Raw genomic sequence first — 18,247 nt, 5'->3', positions numbered from 1 at the left:
AAATTGAGCAATGTTGATTTACACCAGCTGAGGCTCTGGCTGTGGACTCCAATGGAGCTATGGCTGATTTACCCCACTGCGGATCTGGCCCATTGATTCAATGTAGAGGTGTTGATTTACCCCCAGCCGGGGATCTGGCCCATTGACTCCAATGAGGCTGTGGCTGATTTACCCCAACTGGGGATCTGGCCCATTGACTCCAATGAGGTTATGGGTGATTTACCCCAGCTGGGGATCTGGCCCTTTGACTGCAATGAGCCTATGGCTGATTTACACCAGCTGGCACCCGTGCTGCCAAGGCCCCCCTTGACCCAGATAGGAGCTCAGTCTCTATGGACTGATCAGCCCTCTGCTTCTCTGAGGTGGTTGCCAACAGCTGGCTTTGGGCTTGATCAAAGGCCGTTGGGGCCAGTGGGATTCTGTCCATTGTCTCTGGCCCATCCTGCCCGCCATGGACCTGCACTGAGTCTCCTGGTTAATTTCACATGGGGTTGTTGTGGGGAATGCACCCTGCAGGTACAAACCTCGGTCTCCTATTCACACTGCGATCCCAGGGGCAGCTGTTCTGACCCGAGCTGTGACATAGGCGCTGGACTGATCCATTCTCCCCAGGGCACAGATCACCCCAGAGACACTCCCCTGAGAAGGGCACAGGCTGCTATTGCCTGTAAGGGGAGTAGAGGGGGGGGGAGGGCGATCAATCATCCCCTAATTAATTTTCTGGAATTCAGCTTAAGTACGTTAATAAAGGAGGTCGTTTCCCATCGACCGGCAGGCACTTCCATTGCGGGGAGAATTGCCCATCCATTCCTGGGTGCTACGGCCACTGGGGTGTGTTCCAGGCTCTCAGAAGGCATCCCTCATTGACTGGCATGGGCATTGCGCCCTGGCTGGAGAGAGCAGGATTTGACCCCAGGCAGTGTCTGTTTTAATTGTCTCCTCTCCTAGCTCCCTTTGCCTTCACACCTCTTGCCCCGCTTCCCTCCGCCCTGATCCTGCTTCCAGTGGAGTCAGCAGGAGCTTGGCCACCGGCTCCAATTCCTTCTCCCCCATGATACAGAGATCTAGGCATGCTGAGCAGGGCTGAAATCAATGCCATTACCACAGGGAAGGAGCGGGCCCAATGGGCCTGATTCTGATCTCGTGTGCACAGATAGGGCCTGATTCTGATTGCACAGCAGCTTTTCTCATGTGCAGGGGACTGGATTTTCACTGGTAAACATGGGATTAAGAATCAAGCATATGGGACCAGATCCTCATCGGGTATAAATGGTTATAACCCCCCCCCCAAGCTTAAATAAGTGACACTTATTTACACCAGCTGCAGATCTGGCCCCTTGAAGGGCACAAGGGTGTACCCACAATCCCCCCACCGCTGTGACATCCTGGTGGCAGTGCAGCAGTACGTGTCCCGGGTGCCCTACTCTCACCACATGCTCCATCCCTTTCGGGCATTTCCTGCAGTCACAACTATTGACAAGCTAAAGATTTTCCATGACACAAGAGGAAGTTTGCTTGCACGGGCCGGGTGTGTGGTACATGCCTGTCAGCCGGCAAGGTCACGAGCTGGGGTTTGGAGGAGGGGGACAGAGAGAGCTTGATATGGAGCTGCAGGAGACACAGCCCTGCTGAGTGCCTCCGGCTCCTGGGGCCAGAGCAGATGGGAAGTGGCACCTTGGAGAGGTTCCAACGAGGTAAATAACATTTTGAGCTTATGCCTCTCTGCTCCTTTCACTTCTCTCCCCTACCCAGATCTCCTCAGAAAGCAGAGCCAGGCCCTGCCACCCCATGGCCTGGGCAAAACCTGCAGGGGTGGGGACGGGAAGGAGATTGTCCGGCCTGGCAGCTGTGTAGGCCCAGAAACATCCTGTTCCCAGGAATGGTAGGGAGTGCTGGCCTGCGGCGTGACCCAGGCTCTCCAGCCCCACAGGTGTCAGAAGCGCCACAGGGGAAATCCCTCGTGGCTCGATTCTTGGGCCATCTGCATAGAGGGCTGGGATACACTGGTGCCGAGGGGCTGTCCCTGTCTAGCACTCCCCCTGCCCTAGTCCCAGGTAGAATGGCTGCAGAGCACCTAAGCCGGATGTTGCTGACTACATCCGCTGCTTCATGACTGCAGGCCGATTCTGGTCTCCCCACCCCACACGTCCTGCGGCTGGGTTGCTTCACTCCAGCATGGAAAGTGTGGCTGAGGTGCAGCTGTGCTCGAGCTATTCCCAACTTCAGCAAGGGCCCTGGGAGCCATGGGCAGCTGGGCATACATTAGAGCAGCCACACTGAGGGCCAGATTGGTGCTTGGCCAGCCAGAGGGTCTACAAAAGGCTGAAATATAAAATCTGAGAGGTAATTTCACATGTGGTGGAAGATCACAGAGAAAGGCCTGTTGCCTTTGTGTCTAGCTCAATGCAGAATGTAACTTTGCTCAGGTTGACATGGATGCTCCGAGTTTAGTCTGGGGAGCTAAAAAGTATCACCGCTATGTGGATGGGAAGCAATTTCCTTTGGTCATGGACCTTCAGCCTCCAGTTTCAATGAACAACCCGCAGAGCACAGCTCGGACGATGGCTGCGGCTCGGTTACAGACAGGGGCGGGGTTCTCGGGTGCTCACTGGTAGGCGGTCAAGTTTGAAAGCACCAGCTGCCAGCCCAGCACCACAGAACAGTCATGACTGAGGGCCAGCTTTTCCAAGCGATTTAGGCCCCTAAAGATGCAGCTGGGTGCCCTGCGGGATTGCCAAAAGCCCCAAAGCAGGGTAGGTGCCTAAGTCCCATTAAAACCCTTTGTAGGGTTTACCAGTCGTGCACTTTAAATCCACCTTTGGCCCCCAGGCTGGGCCTGGGCCGAGGGCAGCTGGGCCGGAGCAGAGAGTCTAGGCCTTATTGCAATGCCACAGAAGCACGAGGCAGAAGGGCGAAGGTTAACGGTGCAGCCTGACCATGCTCTGACTGCAGTTGTTATTGCTGCATGGGACGGACGAGGCGCCTTTAAAAAAGAAACGAGATAAAAAGCAGGCGCTTCCCTCCCTAGGGCTCTGCAGACCGGGCCATCGCACGGGGCAATTCTGCAGCCTAGACACGACGACCTGTGCCCATCCACCTTAGCAGGACCCCTCCCTTCTCCAAGCCGTAGGAGCTGCAGAGCTCCCTCCCTCCTGTGAAACCTCCTGGGTATATTGGGAGCAATCCCCATCCCTTTTTGGCCCTCTGTCAACCTGCCCGTCCCTTCTGTGCATGGCTCACTCTGCACAGCCGTGGGCGACCTCAGCCTCCGGCGCTATCCATGCTGGGAGTTGAGTGAAAAAGCCTGTGCCAAACGCACTGGTTATGAGCAGCATGGAGAGAGAAGGGAGCAGTCGGGAGGTCTGATCCTAGGCTGGGCTCTCTGTAGTGTGAATGACAGGACAAGATAGATCTACCCCTGCTGCCCTCGGACAAGTCAGTTAGGGCTGGTGGTTAGCAGCTAACCCCCTGTCCAGGCAGAGGTTAAAGCAGACTGGAGAGGGAGGGGGAGCTCCTGCCCCACCAGCCCAAGGAGGAGGGTGAGAGTGGAGGCCCAGGGAGAGGACGGGGAGCTGTGTTCCCCTTCACCCCTGTATTTAGGGATCTAAATAAGTGGCCACGTGGTCAGAGGTGCTACAGCCCCAACTGCCCCCACTGGTTTCTATAACCGATTGCACACCCAGCGCTGGCATTCGTTCCAGTCCACCCCCTCCAGAATGAAAGCCCAGGGGCCACGCGCATGTGAGATGGTGTAAGGCAGACCCCCTGCACTCCGCAGTCTCCCCTCAGACCTGGTTGAGATTGTGCGTGAGCTTCCGTGCCAAGGAAACAGACAAAAGTGCAATTGAAAGCAGGGAGGGGGCTGCTCGGCTTTGCCCCCACATGGGAGTGGCTTTCCCTGGGGCACTCCTCTCTCCCAGTCCTTCAGCACCAGCGAGCCCCTGGACTGGGGCGGGGGGGCAGATTGTGAGGTGATACTGTGTCAGAGGGGATGAATCTAAGTGGGATAGGACCAAATCCATCCCTTGGGGTAACTTCCCTGAAGTCAGTGGAGTTACCTTGGGGAGGGTTTTGTCTCAGGGAGTCTAATAACATGATTAGCGATTGTTATTATTTCCTGTAGTACCAAAAACCTCATGAGAAATCCGGGGCCTGTTGTCCTAGGCGCTGCGCACACACATACACACTAAGAGACGATCCCTGCCCTGAAGCGCCGACACTCTAACTGGACAAGACAAAGGGAGCATTGTTATCCCCACATGGAAAATGGAGGCCCGGAGAGACTCAGTGATTTGCCCGGGGTCACACAGGGAGTCTGGGGCAGAGCCAGGAATTGAACCCAAGTCTGATGTGTGTGTGTCACCCACTGTCGCACCTTCTAGGCTGACCTGAGACTTTCTTCAAACTTGCTCTGCGTTCAGCCCAGCGTCTGTATTTCAACGTGTGCTGAAATGGGACAGATCCTGCTCTCACTGCCATGTGAACACAGTAAATCCAGATTAACTGCACTGATGTTAATAGGGTTACTCCTGGTTTACATCAGGGCAATCAAGAACATGATCCACTCCCTCCTGCTTCTGTGTCTATCTCCCTGGAGCTCAGGGCCTTGTTTGAAGTTAAGAGAAAGTCTCAAAACATGTCTAACTCTGTGGAGTCCTACTAAGGTTTATCTACACTACCAGTGCTATGGCGGCACTGCTGTACTTGGAGACACTTGCTTAGAAGGGGATTTTCCATCACTGTAGTAAATCCAGCCCCTTTGAGAGGCAGTAGCTAGGTTGGCAGAAGAATTCTTCCATCAATCTCCCAGTGTCTACACAGGGACTTCGGTCGGCTTCACTATGTTGCTCAGGGTGTGAATTTTTCAAATCCCTGAGCAACGTAGCTAGGTCGCCCTACATTTTAGGTGTAGCCCAGGCCCTAGAGATGGGAACAATCTGTTAGCATCAATTTAATCCCTTGGGGTCTGGTGCAGGCTTGTCTGCCACACTGGGCCAGATCCTTGGGGTCAATGGGTGAAGCTCCATGAAGCCACTGCAATGGGCCGTGGAGACCCAACTCCCCTCTGGCTCCTTATCAGTGGCCCTCCAGAATAGGGCTGAGATCTGCACCTTACTCCCCGGGTGGCCCTGGCTGGCAATCGTTTCACCTCCCTGCCTGTCTGTTTCCCATCATCGTATATGAAGACACAGGCCCTTCCCCTAAGAGTGTACATGCTAAATAGCCAGCAACAGATGAGGGGTGTGAGGAAGGGGATGTAACACACAAGCAAAGTGATCACGGTCTTGTGAAATCGAGCTATCTGTGTTTGTACGTATTCCCATCCATCACCATCATAGCTGTCCGGCAGATGTTGTAATCCATCTTTCTTTCTTCCCTCCTAAGGGACAACACACACCAGAGTGGAAGAATGGTAAAACAATGCCATAGCACCCATGGGCCAAACTCAGATCTGGTGGAAGCAGCTTTGGTGGGGTTTGCATGTAAAGGACAGCAGAATTTGATTCTGTGGGACAGATCCTGAGCTAGTGTAAATCAGTGTCACTCTATTGACATCAGTCAATTTGGATCAACTGGGGATTTGGCCCATTGATCCCAGTGGAGCTATGCTGGATTGACACCAGCTGGGGATCTGGCCTATTGACCCCAGTGGAGCTGCGGCCAATGTAAACGATTTGTGGATCCATCCCTGTACAATTAGTGGCACGTTCCAATGGGATGCAGCGTTGGATCCTTAGAGGGAAGGCAGAGGCTGTTTTCGGCCCTAATGTTCTCACTGCATTGCTCCTATCTCTATGTGATCTGTTGCTGAATTGCCTTTTATGAAGAAACAGAAAACCGTCACAATTGGGCTCAAACTCTTTGATCTCTGCAATGCATGAAGCACCTTAGCCTGCCTGCTGTGTCATTCTCGTCCTTCTCACACACCCCTTTTCCTAATAAATGAAATAGTTAATGACAGCCGCAGAAATCTCCAAACAAATCTTTCACTCCCACTTCCTTGGCTGGGTCTAAATTTAGCAGCAGCTGCAGCCGCTCTAATGAAATCCAGTGGGGTTGCTGGGGTGACGGCTGCTCACAAATCATCCTACCAACAAATCAAATCAGCAAAAATCCAAGACAGCACAACACAGGGCTCGGTGCCACAGCCTGAAGCCCACTGACTTCAGTGGGAAAGGCTGCAGGATTGGGACCCTTTACTCAGCTCTTTTGAAGTTGGGATCTGGCAGTTTCTACACAGCCACAGCTCCATATTTGACCCTTAAGACCTTTGCCTGGCTGCAAGGAGACTGGGGAGCACAGTTAAAACATGGGCTGGTCCCATCAGATGCACATCACGTTGTTAATTGTAGCCAGATCCCTTGACATGGTGGAAATGACCTTATTAGGCTGGGCTTTAGCCTCAGAAAATGGGGAGGAGGTGAAAGTTCTAGCTCTGGGGAATATGAATGGGTTAATTATCCCATGGGGATAATTCCATGGGACGTTAGTCCCAGAAAATCAGGGCCGAAGGAAACTCAAAGAGCTGATACTAAAAGCTGATCCCCAGTGGACATAGAGAAGATGCTTTTTTATTTGGGTCATAGAATATCAGGGTTGGAAGGGACCTCAGGAGGTCATCTAGCCCAACCCCCTGCTCAAAGCAGGACCAACCCCAACTAAATCATCCCAGCCAGGGCTTTGTCAAGCCGGGCCTTAAAAACCTCTAAGGACAGAGATTCCACCACCTCTCTAGGTAACCCATTCCAGTGCTTCACCACCCTCCTAGTGAAATAGTTGTTCCTAATATCCAACCAAGACCTCTCGCCACTGCAACTTGAGACCATTGCTCCTTGTTCTATCATCTGCCACCACTGAGAACAGCCAAGCTCCATCCTGACTTGTTTTTCATGTGATCAGTAGAGACGGATTCATGGGGTGGATCCCCGACTGGTGTAAATCAACATTGAAGTCAAGGGTTTGTACACCAGCCTGACCCATTAAAAGTGAAACGAGAGAAAAGCTCCCACCTTTATATCAGGATCGTATAGAACACTGCGCTGAAGTTAGGGCCCGATCCTGAGAGAGTCAGGGCTTCCTTGACTTTAAAAGCAGGTGCCGGTCATCGACATGTGTTGGGATTGGGCCCTTAGAGCATTAAACAGAGAGGGGTTGTTATTGCACAGCTCTGGCTGCACAGTCATGCCTAAGCTATTCACCTAATGACTGATGGGTGTTAGTAACACCACTGACCCCAAAGGATTTTGCAGCGACAGTGTGCTTCGGGGATGCTGCTGTTTTTGCACGCCTGGGGGGTGGGCGTGCGGGTATTGATTCTTTGCAGCAGCAACTGCTCCGCCGCAGGAAGTGGCTCATGACAAACCCAAGCTGCAAGAGGTTTTTAACGATGCAAAGCCTGCAGAATTGGGGACAGATTTCCCCCCACCCACGCTTGCTCCCCTTTCCTCTCAGCTCTTTCTTCAAGCACGGCTGAGTGACAGAGTCACAGAACTTAAGAGAGACAGGGAATAGATCCTCTGGGGTGATTTTGTCTACCCACCAGAGTCAATGGGTTTGTTCCCGCGCTTGTCCAGTGCTTTGGCGGTTCTAGAATTAAATTACTCTGAAGAGGAAAGTATTTGCTGGAGAAAGAAAAAAAATAGATCCTCAGCAGGTATAAACTGACGCAGCTCTGTGGAAATCCATAGGTGTTACCGGGTAGATGTATATACGGCCAGGCTGGTTTGATACTGCGTTACTTCAGTTGTACACCTGGTAACGCCACCGAAATCAGTGGAGCTGCACCCATTTATACCAGCCAGGGATCTGGCCCACTGACTCCAATGGACTTATGCCAATTTGCACCAGCTGGGGATCTGGCCCTAAATCTATCAGGGCTTTTGTAAGAAGGCAGTTCAGTTCCAGAAATGCTGATGTATCCAAGTGCTCTTCAGAGCCTGATCCAATAACAAAACGGACAGGCACCTAATCACAATGGCTCAATTCTCCTCTTGCCTATTTTGGTGTAAAATTGGAGTAACTGGTGTAAATCCAGAGTAATTTGCACCAATGAGAAGCTGGTGCAAGTGAGTGAACGTCCAGGGCCTGATTTTGCCCTGTGTTCTACCACTTTTACACTGGGGTAACGCCATGGAATCCAGTGTAAAACTGGAGTCATACAATAGACTGCCAGACTCACGCTGTATCTAGCTGCTCTCTGAGAGGCTCTGCTGGCAGCCCTTACTCATGCGAGCAGGCTCAATAAGTTGGACTCTGCTCTCACTTACACCAGTGCAGGTCAGGAGGGCCTGATTCCGAGCTTAGTTATGTAAAGCCAGATTGGCGTGACTGGGTCAACTCCCCAGCTGGTGTAAATCGGCAGAGCCCCATTTAAGTCAACAGAGCGACATGCGACAATGACATACACCAGCTGGGGATCTGGCCCACTGATGCCAACAGCCTTACTCTAGATTTATACCAGTGTAACTGACACATTGGACCCACACATTGGACCCATTGACTTCAATTGGACCCAGTCCAGAATAAGGGTCCTTATTCTTATTTTGATAGCATTATTCTCTCCCCTGCCCCAATATGATTTTCAGGTGTGCTGGTCTGAGCTGCTAACAGGCTGCACGGGTGGTTGATTCACAAATGCTGTTCTCTGAATTTTTACTAGGTTTAGTAAAAGCCTAATCTCAAGATTGGAAGCTTAAATTCATAATTTTGCTGGACACTAAAAATCACAGACACAATCAAGACGCTGGATTTATGGTTCATTATAACAATCTGTAACCCCCTAACCCTGCTTTGTCCTAAAACAGCAGAGGTGTTAACTGCCCACGTCACCTTGAATGATCTCTTACAAGGTTTCAGAGTAGCAGCCGTGTTAGTCTGTATCCGCAAAAAGAAGAACAGGAGGACTTGTGGCACAAGTCCTCCTGTTCTTCCTCTTACAAGGTGTTAACTACTTGTGCTAAACAATCTGTCCCACCTGGTATTTATTAGCTGTGACACGCTGAGTACCTTTCCTAGCCCTGAAGAAGAGCTCAGCATAAGCTCAAAACCGTGTTCTTTTCACCAATAAAAGATATGAGCTCACTCTCCTTGTCTCTGTACTATGTTTAGATCATTTGATCGTTTTAATCTTATTGAGCTGTTACCCTCAGAATTTTGTACTGATTTGGGTACCAGCCCATCAAAGCCAGTGGGAGTTTTGCCTGAGTAAGGACTGCACAACTATATCTTATTTAAAATTCCTTTGCTTATTTGTGCATTGAGGCTATTGGTCCAGATTAGAGCTGGATAAATAATTTGTAACAACTTCTTCAATGATTTTTGCCTATTTTCCTGTTCACAATTTTTCTGCAGACAGATGGTGAAATTCTCAGATGTGTTTGTTAGCTGGAATCTCATTCACAAGTGTCTTCAGCAAACAAGTCTCAGCCTGCAGATTGCAGATGAAATGTGCATTGCAAAGATTCAAAAGGAGTACAACTTACCCCCACTAAAGTGTAGGCATCACCTATGTGAGGGAAAATTAACCCTTTAGCACAAGGCTTATACATCAATGTCCCACTTCAGCCCTGCATAAAGGTGAATTTCACACATTAGATGCCTACATAAACACCTGATCAAAAAATTTCAGCTGAATTTCTCCCTCTTCCCCCATCAGAAAATATGGTTGTGTTGAAATTAACGTGTTCCATGGGAAGATGTCAGTTCAGATGTGATTTTTTTGATTTTCTGATAGAGAAAATCAAAATGAAAGAATTTATTTTGAATCATCATTTCAAGATTAAATGAATTTTTCATTCTGATATGTTGATTCAAACTGAAAAAAATTCATTGTGAAAGGGCAGTTTGACTCAAATTTAGCTGCAATTTAATATGAAGTTTTGCTTCAGTTTTTGGAAAGAGAAAATTTTTGAATAAGGTTATTTTCAATTTTGAGGTTTTCAGGGTTATCCCCCCCCCCTTGTCCCTCTATTTTATCCCAACCTCATTCACCACCACCCCCCCCCCACACACACACACTGTAATAAGGAGTAAAGGGTAAGAATGTGTGTGAAAATGGGGGAAGGTTAATTTTTCACACCTTTTCTTTTTTACTATTTTCCACCTAGAAAAAATTGGAAAACACTAAGAAAGTATGCATCCGAAGAAGTGGGCTGTAGTCCACGAAAGTTTATGCTCTAATAAATTTGTTAGTCTCTAAGGTGCCACAAGTACTCCTGTTCTTCTTTTTGCGGATACAGACTAACACGGCTGCTACTCTGAAACTAAGAAAGTAGGTTTCCCACTACTTTTCATGCTCTTACTATTTTCAATTTTTTCCAGTGGAAAAAAGGGTGAAAAATAAAAAAGGAAAAGAAAAGGGGAAAATATATCCCCAAATCCTCAAATTTGAAATGGAGATAAAAATCTTTCTTTTTCCATAAACAGTAGTTTAAGTCAAAATGAAATGGAAATTTTCATTTGTATTCTAAATGTAAATTCCTGTGGAAAAGCCAAAATATTTTCATTTGAAATGAATTTGAATGATGATTCTTCCTGAGGAAAATTGTTTAGTTTTCTAATTACATAATCAAACCATGTTTATCCTTTCTGATCCCTTATTTGTTAGTTCGGGGTACATTATTAACGACAAAATCCTAAGTAATTCACAATTTAATATATGGAGATATACCTATCTCAGAACTGGAAGGGACCCCAAAAGGTCATTGAGTCCAGCCTTCACTAGCAGGACCAAGTACTGATTTTGGGTCCAGACCCCTACCTTTACTAGCAAGACCATGTACTGATTTCATCCCAGATCCCTAAGTGGCCCCCTCAAGGGCTGAACTCACAACCATGGATTTAGGAGGCCAATGCTCAAAGCACTGAGTTAACCCTCCCCCAATTTGTTCTCTTATTGGATAGTTATATACACTTGGGGTAGATACTTGAAAATTCAAGTGATATGCTCATTTTGTAACTATTTGAGCTAGCAAAGCTCTAACATTTTAATGTTTGATCATACTTTATAATAAGGGGACATTCATAAATAATTTATAAAATTAAATAATTAATAGATCCCATAAGCATATTAGAGATATGAGTAGCATGTGTTAGAGATGGTTATAAGTACATCAGTCACTCTTTATATTATAAGCAATCTATTGAGCTAGAGTGAGCAAATGTTTGCATTAAAAGGTCAAATCGAAATGTCCTTTCAAAGTCATTAATAATTTTCAATGCTAGTCATGTGTAGCATGCCCAGACCAAAAGAATTGCTTGCTTTTTTTCTTGTGCTCCACTCTGCATCAGTGACGCCTGAATTATTGGTTTGCCCTAATTATCATCTAGAAATGCTGGAAACACTTATTTTCTGCATTTATACCCTGTAACTATGGCACTGCCTTTTTATGGACCATCTGAAAGCTGGATCTGTTACAGTTTTCAAGTCAACACTGAAAAGGTTCATGTTCAGTTGTGCAGTTCAAGTAGTTTAAGACCAAAATTCAGCTTTGGTTCAAAATAAGTGTTTTGCAAACCCCTGTATTAATAGCAATGTTCTCATGAGGCAAAAAGAACCCAAAACAAACCACTTCATTGAAAACAGGATATTTTTGCCTTAACTTTCCCCAGCAGTGTTTTCAACCAACCTAAACCGTGTGATGCTAGCTATGCCAAATGCACAGTGAAATCGACAAAAAACTGACGTCCTCTTTTCATTGTACAAAAGAGTGAAAAGCAAAAATTAAACCAACAGACTAAAAGGTGAATAATGAACTGAATATTTTAAATTTCTGTAGTTGGAATAATGCAAGATCCTAGTAAGGAAATGGGCCAGATTTTCAGATGGTGTAACAATCCAGCTCCATTGATTTCCATAGAGTTATGCCAGTTTACACCAGCTGGGGCTCTGGCCCCAAAAGTATTTTAACAACTCATTCTGTAAATGTCTGAGGGGACCTCTGAAACCTGGAATATTTGGAGTTCCACAAACCACTGGAAGTTAGGAGCTTAAATACCTTTGTGGATCTGGGCCCAGGTGAACAAAATTCACTTTGGATATGAATTTCAGAGTTGGAGAGTTAATACGAACGTTAGGTGATCTGAAATCTAGTTAACCAGGGTTTGGATAAGGTTTTACCTTATATGGGTTTGAATGTTACAGTGTCCCTTTCAATTGGGTTTGAAATGCAGATCAGCTTATTTCTTAGGGTGGATGGTATATTTATGTATTATGTGATATTATTATTATATCTTTGTTGAGCCTGATTAGGGTGGATGGTATATTTATGTATTATGTGATATTATTATTATATCTTTGTTGAGCCTGATTCTCATGTACAATAAGGCAACTTTACACTGCTCTTGCCGCATAAAGAGGCCTTAAACCCTTTCAATTGGGTTTGAAATGCAGATCAGCTTACATAACTTCACTCAAAAACAAAACAATGTAAAACTTCAGAGCCTACAAGTCCACTCAGTCCTACTTCTTGTTCAGCCAATCGCTAAGAGAAACAAGTTTGTTTACATTTACATGAGATAATGCTGCCCACTTCTTATTTACAGTCACCTGAAAGTGAGAACAGGCGTTCGCATGGCACTGTTGTAATATAAATTCAGTACTGTACACTATGTATTCTGTGTTGTAATTGAAATCAATATATTTGAAAATGTAGAAAAACATCCAAAAATATTTATAATAAATTTGAATTGGTATTCTATTATTGTTTAACAGTGCAATTAATTGCAACTATTTTTTAAATCTAGTTAATTTGTTTTGCATTAATCACATGAGTTAACTGGGATTAATTGACAACCCTATTATAAACATTTAGCTTTTTGAATCTCAACATCTACTGTCATAAATAATTATTGTGTGACCCCCCCATTGTCTGACTCCCCCATAATTTTCTGTAAGTGTGAAAATTTTAAATTGATAAGTCAGAAAAAATGCTTAGAAATGAACATCGATATCTGTCAGAATTATAAACAAAAAATGGAATTCTGCCACAACTAAATATTGTGTGTTGTTAGTATTTTTTATTATTTGTATATCCATCTGATTCAGCATTTAGCTCCTGATTTATACCACTGTGAATGAGAGGAGAATCAGCCCCATGATCAAAGTTAGGGTTGGGGTTAAGGTTAGGATTACAGTTAGATGACTGTTATGCAGATAGCAAGACAAACGTTACCTGACTGTGTTAGTGTCTGTATGGGATCAACAGCTATTAAATCATCATCCAATAAAATGTACTAACAGGTACAGGATAAAGGTCAGAGCATGGCCCGGGGAGGGAGTTTGCCTCCTATGTTACCAATAAGGTCTCAGCTTCTGTCCTCTAAGCACCTGACAGACTGGGATCTTTCTAAATCTTTGCCACAAATAAGCGCCACAATTTCAAGGGTTTGGGAAGAATTTTGCCATCCATCCATCCCATCTCATCCACCCATCCCACCCCATCCCGTCTATCCCATTTCATGAGACAAGGTGGGGGAGGTAGCTCTTCTTGTAAGCTCAAAAGCTTGTCTCTCTCAACTACAGAAGTTGCTCCAATGAAAGGTATTACCTCACCCACCTTGTCTCTCTAATATCTTGGGACCAACATGGCTACAACATCACTGCATATCCCATTTAATCTCATCCATCCTTCCACCCACCCTCAGCCTATCCAGCAATTCATCCATCCATCCATCCGTTCCACCCCATTTCATTTCATCCACCCATCCCTTCCCAGTCCAGCTGATCATTCCATTTGATCTCATCTGTCCATCCATCCATCCTACCTATTCACCCCATCCACCCTGCCATCTTTCTTTCTTTCTTTCTTTCTTTCTTTCTTTCTTTCTTTCTTTCTTTCTTTCTTTCTTTCTTTCTTTCTTTCTTCACTGCAGGCTGCTTCAGCTTTGTTGTTATTCTGGTGCTTCCTCTAGCTTTGCGGTGTAGGGCAAAATCTCCTTTGTTCTGGGGCTGCCAGACCCTCTTTGCGTTGGTAAACAGCTGAAGGATGTGGCAGAGAGTGAATTTTCCACTAAGGCTTGTTTGAACTAGTCCCGTCAAGGCAGGTCTCCCTCACTCACCCCCCACGTTGCTTCTTCCCCTCCCCCTTCCCCCCCCCCGTCCCCGCCCAGCAGAGCAACCCCAGTGAATGTTAGTGCTTCAAAACAGCTTGACGGGGAGAAGGGTCTAAGCAAGAGGAAATGAACTCCTCTCCCAGCACACACAACAGGGGGATGGTACCACCGGGGAGGGAAATGGAAACCCACAGATGGAGCTGATAAAAGAGCTGAGGGCATGGAAAGGGGAGATCCATATCAGGGCTTAGGTTTCCAGTGGAAACAGCTCCCTTGGCCTACAGCACTGTGATGTATTCTGCTGGGTGTGTAGTCTTATGTGCTCAGGTGCCATAGTGATGGGGCTGGTGGAAAATCCTGGACAGAGAGCGAGCTGGTCATTGATTCTAATGCACTGCATGGTACTTTGCTGTATTGCACTTGGCTGCAGTTCATTAGCATGCACCGCCTTAAGGTGAATATGGTGTTGCTATAACGGGGCATTGCGTGCCACCTGCCATAGTTAAGGCTGCACAACAGTTTCCATTCTAACCCCTAATTAATCCTAACTACTCCGGTACAGTAGATGTCTTCAGTGAGGGCTCCACAGGCGTCAAGGGGGCGTTAATTTATATGCTTTTAAAGAGAGCAGCAAGTGACGCCCGTCCCCCTTAGCAGAAGGGGAGCAGAGAAAGATAGAACATGATCCAATATCTGGAAGCTGAAGCTAGACAAATTCAGACTGCGATTAAGGAATACATTTTAAAGTGGGAGTAATTAGCCACTGGAACAATTTGCTAAGGGTCGGGGTGGATTCTCCATCACTGACAATTTGTAAATGAAAATTGGATGTTTGTCTAAAAGATCTGCTCTAGGGATTATTTTGGGGAAGGTCTGTGTTATACGGGAGGTCAGACTAGATGATCACAACAGTCAGGGCCGGCTTTAGGCCAATTCCACCAATTCCTCCGAATCGAGCCCCGCGCCTAAGAGGGCCCCGCACCCAGTGGCAGGGCTGCCGGGGAGTGGGGGGGAGGGGGAGAAATGGCCGAGAATCCCTTCCCTGGCTAGAGGCTCCTTTTTAATTTTTACTCACCTGGTGGCGCTCCGGGTCTTCGGCAGCACTTCGGCAGCGGGTCCTTCAGTGCCGCTGAAGACCCGGAGTGAGTGAAGGACCCACTGCCGAAGACTAGGAGTGCCGCCCAGTGAGTACAAGCCCCACGAGTTTTTTTACCGGGGCCCCGTCAAAACTGTTCAAATTGGGCCCCGCACTTCCTAAAGCCGGCCCTGACAACAGTCCCTTCTGGCCTTTGAATCTATGCAACTCCACAGCTGCCTGATGTCAACCTGTGTGGAACTTGATGGGAGAAGCACAAGTTGCAGGAGGGAAGAATTTTGGAGGAGACACCAGGAAGTTGGGTCTGCATGCACATGGTTGGAATACTAGCTGCAGTAGCAACATTTCTGGAAGTAGTTCTCTTAATAAAGACTCTCTTTAGTTTTAGAAACAATGAGTCCTCTCCTGTTATTATCCAGCACACGGTACATGAAACACCTGGGACAGCTTTGCTCAGGCGATCACAGAGCTGGGTTGGAGATCTTTCTCCATTCTTCCTTTTAAGGCCTAGTGCAGGGGTTCTCGGGATTGGGACCACCCCACTAGGGTTGTCAACTTTCTAGTCACACAAAACCGAACATCCTAGCCCCGCCCCTTCCCCCAAGGTCCTGCTGCTTCCCTGAGGCCCCGCCCCCGCTCACTACATTCCCCCTCTCTCACTCTCCCCCACCCTCATTCACTGGGCTGGGGTAGAGGGTTGGGGTGTGGGAGGGCGTGAGGTCTCTAACTGGGGCTTTGGGATGGGGCCAGAAATGAGGGGTTCAGGGTATGGGATCGGGTTCTGAGCTGGGGCAGGGAGTTGGGGTGCAGGAGGGGGTGAGGGCTCTGGCTGCCGGTGTGAACGCTGGGGCGGGGTTGGGGATGAGGGGTTTGGGGTCCAGGATGGGGCTCCAGACTGTGAGTTGGGGCCAAGGGATTTGGAGTGCGGGAGGGGGCTGCGGGTTGAGGCAGGAGGTTGGGGTGTGAGACGGGGTGAGGGTTCTGGGGTGGGGGTGCTGGCTCTGGGGTGGGGCTGGGGATGTGGGGTTTGGGGTGCAAGAGGGTGCTCCCGGTTTTGGGGGGTTTGGGGCTGGGGCAGGAGACTGGGGCTCAGGGTTGGAGCGTGGGCTTTCCTTGGGCGGCTCCTGGTCAGCAGCACAGCGGGCGGGATAAGGCAGGCTGCCTGCCTGTCCTAGCACCGCGCTGTGCGTTCCCCGGAAGCAGTCAGCAGGTCCGGGTCCTAGCCGAGCGGGGGAGGGGTGAGGAGGCTCCACCTGCCGCTCTTGTCCGCAGGTACCCTAATCCCACACAATGTGAGAAATAGTCTGTGATCCTGGAAATACAGACCATGCTCTAATGTGGCAGATGCATGGGTGGGGTGGGAGGAGTCAGAGTTAAGATTACACACTCAACCTTAATGTTGGCATAGCTTTGCCATGTAATGCAGTTTTCTGTACTGGATCCTGTATTACAGGGCTCTGTCTTGTAGACAGGGCCGGCTCCTGGCACCAGCTTGGCAAGTAGGTGCTTGGGGCGGCCACTCCGGAGAGGGGCGGCAGGTCCAGCTATTCGGCGGCAATTCGGCGGACAGTCCCTCACTCCCGCTCGGAGTGAAGGACCTTCTGCCGAGTTGCCGCCGCAGATCGCGATCGCGGTTTTTTTTGTTTTTTTTTTCACTGCTTGGGGCGGCCAAAACCCTGGAGCCGGCCCTGCTTGTAGATCAGTGAGTTTGATGGTGTATATGGGAAAACATATACACCATCTGCCCTGGATTAGAACACTAGAATGTGGTGCAATAGAACACATTACTGTGTAACGTATCTTTTCAATGCATTGGCTTGCACTATGCTGCAGTGTATTGCGATGCTTTTGATCATAATCCATTATAATGCAGTACATTAGATGGTGTTAACGTGTATTGTGGCAGCTGTAGTGCACTGCATTGTATTGCAATTCTGCTTTCTTCCCCTGCTAGTAAAGGCTGGAAAGGAATGAGATTAGGTTGCTACAGCTGGGCTGGAAGGATTTTAAACAGCATAGCTACAAGCAGAGGGCTGAGGTTGCACTGCCATATTTCTTACAGCCTCCGCAAGTATCAGGTCAACTGCTGGTCTTTTTACTGCCATGTTCTTCAACCCTGCTTGGGGCAGATAGACAACATGTGGGTAAAGCACTGGCAGATGGGGAGGGGGAGTGGAGCTCACACCTAGCAGAGCAGCAGGGATAGGAAGTTAAGGTTATAATGCCAATCCAGGCTCAACCTTAGTGTGTGAAAGCATAAAAGGGATGTTGCTTTTTCTTAGCTTGGCCTGTAGATGGCAGGAACGGCTGAGGGAATTTCTGACTGTCATGCTTCTTCTGAGAGGCCTTGATCCTAATCCCTTTGAAGTTGATTGGATAGACTCCCATTGAGTTCAGTGTTGCTTTAGATCAGCCCCTAAATTGCTAATTCCACAAATGTGCAGCCAGATCACCTAGGAGCAGGGGAGGAGGGGACTCCTCCAGGGCAGGGCTAGTTCTGTAGAGTCATGGTAGAGCCAGAGTAATGCCAACCAGGGGGTTAACCCTTTGAAGCGCTGAGTGCCCTCAATTCCCATGGGCAGGGCCGGCTCCAGGCACCAGGCAACCAAGCACATGCTTGGGGCGGCACCTGGTAAGGGGCAGCCAATCTTGGGGTGGGGGGGCAGCGCGGCGCAGCATTCCGCGGGGCTGGGGGGCGCTCCGGCGGTGCGGCGCTCGGCAGGGGGGCGGTGGGGGGGGCAGCGCTAAGGGGGGAGGTTCCAGCGGCACGGCGCTCGGCGGGGGGGCGGCGCGGGGCGCGGCGCTCGGGGGGGGGGGTTTCCGGCGGTGCGGCACTCGGCAGGGGGGGCTCGGCGGGGCGGCGCTTTTTTTTGCTGCTTGGGGCAGTAAAAAAGTTAGAGCTGGCCCTGCCCATAGGTCCCAGGGAGAGATGAGAGGGCTCAGCAGCCCATGCACCTTGCTAATTTGGACCCTGGAGGTGCTAATACTGATCAACATGAGAGTCTGGATCTCCTTATTGTCCCTAGTCGGGAACAGACTCAACCAAGCTTCTGCATGGCACAGCACAGCTATTACACACGCTGGCCGGCGGGCGACAGT

At 48.6% G+C, this 18,247-nt stretch overlaps 1 long non-coding RNA gene across 3 annotated transcripts in view; it reads left to right on the top strand.

The window, feature by feature from the left end:
* Positions 1 to 1,554: 1,554 nt before the first annotated feature.
* Positions 1,555 to 18,247, top strand: part of LOC122174358 (uncharacterized) — a 23,944-nt gene continuing 7,251 nt past the window's right edge. For all 3 annotated transcript variants that reach the window (XR_010600431.1, XR_006176067.2, XR_006176068.2), the window contains exon 1: positions 1,555 to 1,694. This is a non-coding gene — a long non-coding RNA (uncharacterized LOC122174358). The remainder of the gene's footprint in view (positions 1,695 to 18,247) is intronic.

Source organism: Chrysemys picta, chromosome 4 (genome assembly GCF_011386835.1).
Source record: "Chrysemys picta bellii isolate R12L10 chromosome 4, ASM1138683v2, whole genome shotgun sequence".
Classification (NCBI taxonomy): Eukaryota; Metazoa; Chordata; order Testudines; family Emydidae; genus Chrysemys; species Chrysemys picta.
This window is presented reverse-complemented; position numbering and strand designations above follow the sequence as displayed.